Raw genomic sequence first — 5,839 nt, 5'->3', positions numbered from 1 at the left:
CATTATGGTCACATCAAAATTAAATGCCTTGATTTAAATCTTAAATGGTGAAAATCAAATGAAAATTAATCAAGAATTTTAATTTTGGAGGGATTCAATTATTAATGAGAGAAAACCCTAATTTTATCTATAAAAAGGAGAGGAACACGGTGGATTGTAGACAGAAAAAAAGAGGGAAAAAAGTGGAGAGCTTAAGAAGAAAAAGAATAGAATATGCTTAAAAGGTAGAGAACACTTCTCTTCCACCATCCCCACTCATGATAGCATGAACTCTAAATTCACTCACTCAATGATCATCTCATGCAACATGGTAACAATCATGCCATTTAATCAAGCAGTTATTAGAAATTTTCATATATGATACACAAAAAGTATTAAATCTCAAATTTCTAGAGGAGGTAACATACATGAAAAGTGTTCTGATCTGTCTTTTGAAGTTTTGAATAGAAATATATCTTGATAATTTTTTAAGTATTCATGAAATTCAATGGATATAAGTGAGACACTTATTAAGTGAATAAATTTAAGTCACTCACCAAATTCAAATCTGGGTTAGAAATGGATAGAGATGCCCAAATAGTGTGAAACGAATTGCTTCTGTTTTTTCCCCCTATTTTTCTTCCTTTCTTTCATTTTATAATCCCTTTATCATTATTACATAAAGTCCAAAAGAAAGCTGATGCTCTCATATTTGTAGTCACATGTGTGATCTTCAAGATTAATGGCTTAAGGTAGAGGTTATCAATCATTCGATTGGTTTGTTCTCCTTTTCTGAACTGTTTTTTGTTTTTTCTCATTTAATTTATTCTTTCACAACTGTCTGTTTCATTTAGTTTTTTTAATTGTTCTTCCTCCGTTATTTTTGTCTATTGAATATCTTCCCATCCTGCGGCAATGGTCAATTGTGCCTTTAGTTGTTTTGTTTATTCATTTTTTTTATTATTTCTATTTCCTTTTCTATTGGGAAAATTACATTTAGATTCCACAAAAAAAAATTATTATCAAGAGATCTCAAGCAATTTACAAAATACTCTTAATTCTCAAGTCTCAAGTCCTATGCATTTGGGTACTTACAACTGTGCAACAACCATTTACAACTTACAAAAGAAAATGACAACTTATAATAACAAGTTATAAATGGCCATTGTTTACTTGTAAATTCCTTCATTCAAGTTGTAAATGTACATGATTTGAGATTTGGGAGTATTATGTGAATTTTATAAGATCTCTTAGTAATGAATTCTATTATGTGGGATTGAGATGTAATTTTCCTTTTTCTACTTCCATTTTTTTAACCTTATTTGACAATTCTTTTGGATTGTCATTTCGGGAGGTTGTGGAATATATATGATTTTGTTATCACTATTTCCATATTTTCTTTCTGCTTCCTCTCGTTTTTTTTTTCTTTTCAGAATTTTCTACTCCGATTGTTATTTCGCCTCGGTGTATATATTTCATGTGCCTTCAATTATTTTTCTCTTTCTTCATAATCATTTCTTCTTCTATTTGTGTAAATAAAAATTGTTAAAGTCTTCTTTTATAACAATTTCAAAAATTATCTTTTTTAAATTTTGATGGTGACTCCATTCCAATCTTTGGTGAGATCATGATCATAGTCTTTTGTAATTATAATTATATATATTAAATAAAAATTATTTAACCATTCCTTTATTATTCCAAAGTTCGATTTTTGAAACTTCTTCCCAGTCTTATGTTCATTCTCAATCCCTTCAAATCCTTCCATTATATTAAACAGGGCCTTAGTTTTCAGGATATACGGGGCGATGGCATTAAAAAAGAAAACAAAGAAAGCAAAGTTAGATCCAAACGGGACTGATTGGGTAGCAATTAAAACCACAAAAAAGAAGAAAAGAAAAGAAAAGAAATAAGTTCATTAGGCCGATCAACCTCAGCGTGAGTAGAAAACAAAGCAACGTGATCAGACGAGTCCCCCAGTCACTACACTTTTTCAGGCAGTGAACCGCCTTGGGTATCTTTGTGTTTGATTGAGCTTTCTCTCTTTCCTTTTTTTTTTCCTTTATTTTTTCTATTTCATGTTTAATTTCCGAATTTCCAATGTTTTGCTTCTCACGGCTTTCTATCTTTCTTTCTCGTTTTTTTATGTCTTCTCAATTCACAAAAGTCCCCGTTTGGTTATTGAAAAGGAATGAAATAAAATAGATTAAAAAATCAAAACAAAAATAAACAAAATTACCCTTGTTCGTCATAGTAAATATGATAAAAACTCATTAATATATACTATAAATATAGGAATTATTATACCCTCAAAAAATCTCATAAATCATGATTTTCAATTCTATAAACTAAATTATTTATTTTTATTATGAATGTGATCACATATCTCTTTTGATCATTTTATTTTTACCTTTGTTTTTTTTTTTCAATCTATCCCATTCTATTTTTTTTATAACCAAACAAGACTTGAGTTGTACGTATGATGCAGCCACCATGAAGGAGGAGGTTCTCGAAGTAGGTATTCTTCTTTCCCTCCTCAATTATTTATGGTTTTACAACGTTGTTTGGCTTTGTTTGTGACACGCATCGTTTAGTGGCAAGTTTTAATGTTGAAAAATAAGGATTAGTCATCAAATGGGCTTGATTGTCTTTCAAGATTATATTCAATTTTTTTCCCTTGATTTTCTTGTTTCCATGGGCTATATACATTACTACAAAAATACCCTACGCGAGCACTTATTTTTCGCCTACAAGAGCACTTTAAAAACATTTTATAGCTAGCGTTTGTATATATACGGGAGCACTTTAAAAGTACTCATGCAAGTATGCCCTACAGGAGCACTTTTGGTGAAAGTGCTACTATAGGCTTCCCCAAGTTGAGTCCTATTAGAAGCCTACAGAGCACTTTCAAAAGCGCTCCTAAAAGAGAGGTTTACGGCAGCGCTTTTCTCACTCCTGTAGCCCTCTCTTTTGGAGAAGCGCTTCTCTCAAAAGCACTTCCGTGGCTTCTCTATTTTTAAAATAAAAAATTTATCCTTTATATACATTCTCCTTGAAACTCATTTTAAAGTAAATGATCCAACAATATCATCATAGTCCATTATCCTTAGACAATATACATAACTTGTAACACATGTATTCAACCAGAAAACTTGCAAAATAAAATTGAACACCGTGAAATATAGGCTCCCATTTAAAATTAAACATACAACATACTTGTGGATTGGGTAGCCACAATCTCAATCAATTACTCTAATCACAAAATGAGTGAAAAATATTTAATCTAATATTCTAAACATTACACTGTAATAAATAAATGTTTGAAACAAAAAAAAAAGTTGCCTCCTAAAATAATACCAACCTGCAAAAAAATAAACAAAACAAAATTATAAATACTAATGGGCATCTAAATATCAACAGCAACTTGATATTTAAAACCATCTTGCCTAAGAGAAGTGCATAAAACCCATAAAATTATTAACATAATAATGTTGAACGCAGACTGATTGTTCCAAATATCATCCTCTCTAATGAACTCGGGAACAAACTATCTGCTCCAACAAAACATGCCAATTATATTTTATTTTATGAAGAGGCTGTACCTTCACAGCAACATAAGAGAACAATTTCTTGCTAGAAAAGCACGGCCCAATATTTATTATAAGAGTAGTAGCACAAGCAAAACTTTACAACTACCAGTAGAAAGTCCAGGCTGTATATAACTAACTAAAGACCAAGTGTTACCTAAATTGCTAGGCCAAAATCCAATATACAATGCTTCAACCTTTGGATAAAGCCTTCAAATCCTTTTCTAAGCGCATTCAAATGATCAATCTCAAAGTAGTTTTCTCTCTTTGAAAGTAAAGCGAAAATAGTATCAAATGAATCTCAAGAACAAATTACAAAGCTAAACTAACAAAAAATGCGAAACAAGAAAGTCAAAATAGGGGTAACATCCAAGGAAAAGATCACATGTATTCATATCAACCCACCCAATAGCACATAAACAAACACATTAAGAAATTGAATATAGAGACAATAAGAGCTAGCTTGAGTAAACATCTATATAAGATAATTGACTAATAGGGCCATATCAGATTTGATTTACAAGAAGACTAATATTGGATGAAGCATGCTCAATACAGATTAATGATTTTCATCCCTGCTTTTTAGCTGGTGAGAGTAAGTCCTAAAAGATTATCAAAGGAACCAAAAGCAATTGTAAATTACACAAGGAATCAGAACCAATTTCAAAACATTGTTAGAGCACCACAAAGATGCCTATGTCTCAAAGCCAAATGAAACTAAATTGTATAGACCAAGAAAAATTAAGAATCCATAAGCAATACTTCTGAGTTGAAAGTGCCAAAGAGCTATGTCAAATAGTAAGTTTTGGTACAATCTTGGAATACCACGCATAAAAATTTATATTAAAACTTAATCCAAAAAAAAAAAACTATACATGCTGGCAGGCATTATCATGGAAGATATACTTAACTAACAAATGAGAATAAAGTCCCCATCAGAGCCATACGCTTGGCCTCTTTGCGAGTCTTCACCCTATCAAAATGCAATTAAGAGTTGCAACCAACAATGATATAATCCTTAAAAATGATAGAGTATTCAAGTGTTTAACTTTTTATATTATGGCCAGAAAAAGGAATTGTTTATGGACATTACATTAATTCAACTTTAAGAAAATTATAATTTAAAATATCCTAGCAATATATATCATATACTATAAAAAGGTAACATAAGTTCAAAGAGCAAAGTGACCATTCATTTTCAATTTAAATTATAAGAAAGTTTTTATCAGAGATCAAAATATGATAAAATAAATATAGAATGTCCAAAGTACCCCTTGTACAAATTGCATATCAAAAGTACCCTTCAAGAGCTGCTTCTCACCATATTGTTCACTTTCACGTATTCAAAACCAAATTCTGCATAATCTAGAAATTTTATCAGATTCAAAACCCAAAAATTTTACCAATCACAAATTCAAGTCAGTCTATTTTAGTTTCATTCAGACTTAAACTTAAACCCATAAGCAAATATAATTAAGAAAAATGGTTTGTCCGTCAAGGAAACTAGTAAGAGAGGTTAGTTTGCTAAGGTACAGGGAAGAAAGATATGTAAGGAGTTACCATGAAGGAGCCATTGCATCAGCCATGTAATTATAAAGGTGATGCTATGTAGTGGAGGAAGCCGTTGGAGAAGAAGTCATTGCCAAAGATATGACCCACAACCAAAATTCTAATGTATAAATTACTAGACAAAAGATTGAATTAGGGAAGACATGTAAAAGATCAGAGCCTCATGTTATTATAATCATAACCCAAAATCCACAGAGATACAAAAATAGTGGGAGTTCAATAAGTTGAAAGTAGACTATTCAAGCACCCTAACCTTGGAGATTAAGAGCCCTAACTCTGATCCATCTTCTTTCTTACTCAGAAGCCTATGGAAGAAATTCAAATCTAAAGATTGTAGAAGACGTGGCTGAGATCTGAAGACTTAGCTCTATAAATGGATGAAGAAAAATGAAGGCTGAGTAGAGAAGATGTGGTTGAATAGAGAAGACTTAGCTGAACAGGAAGACACAACGTTGATGGTTCTTAGAAGATGAAGAGATGACACGTGATGATTATGCCAAAAGTACGATGAGACAAGCAATGCTGCTAAATGGAGTTCTTCAATGGTATCACAACTGGTTCTCAAACATTTGTCAGCGTCTCGACGAGCTTGGAGGTGGTCGACAGTAAAGGTCTCAGTTTGGATCTTAGACTATCGAGGAAGAATATGAAAAGTGAGAGAGGGGTGAGGGCTTCACAAAACTAATAGCTAATAAAAACAGATTTTT

The sequence above is a fragment of the Prosopis cineraria genome, unplaced genomic scaffold (genome assembly GCF_029017545.1).
Source record: "Prosopis cineraria cultivar Desert tree isolate PC_DT_omini unplaced genomic scaffold, ASM2901754v1 PC7, whole genome shotgun sequence".
Lineage (NCBI taxonomy): Eukaryota > Viridiplantae > Streptophyta > Magnoliopsida > Fabales > Fabaceae > Prosopis > Prosopis cineraria.
The sequence above is the reverse complement of the archived record's forward strand: the minus strand, read 5'-3'. Positions refer to the sequence as shown.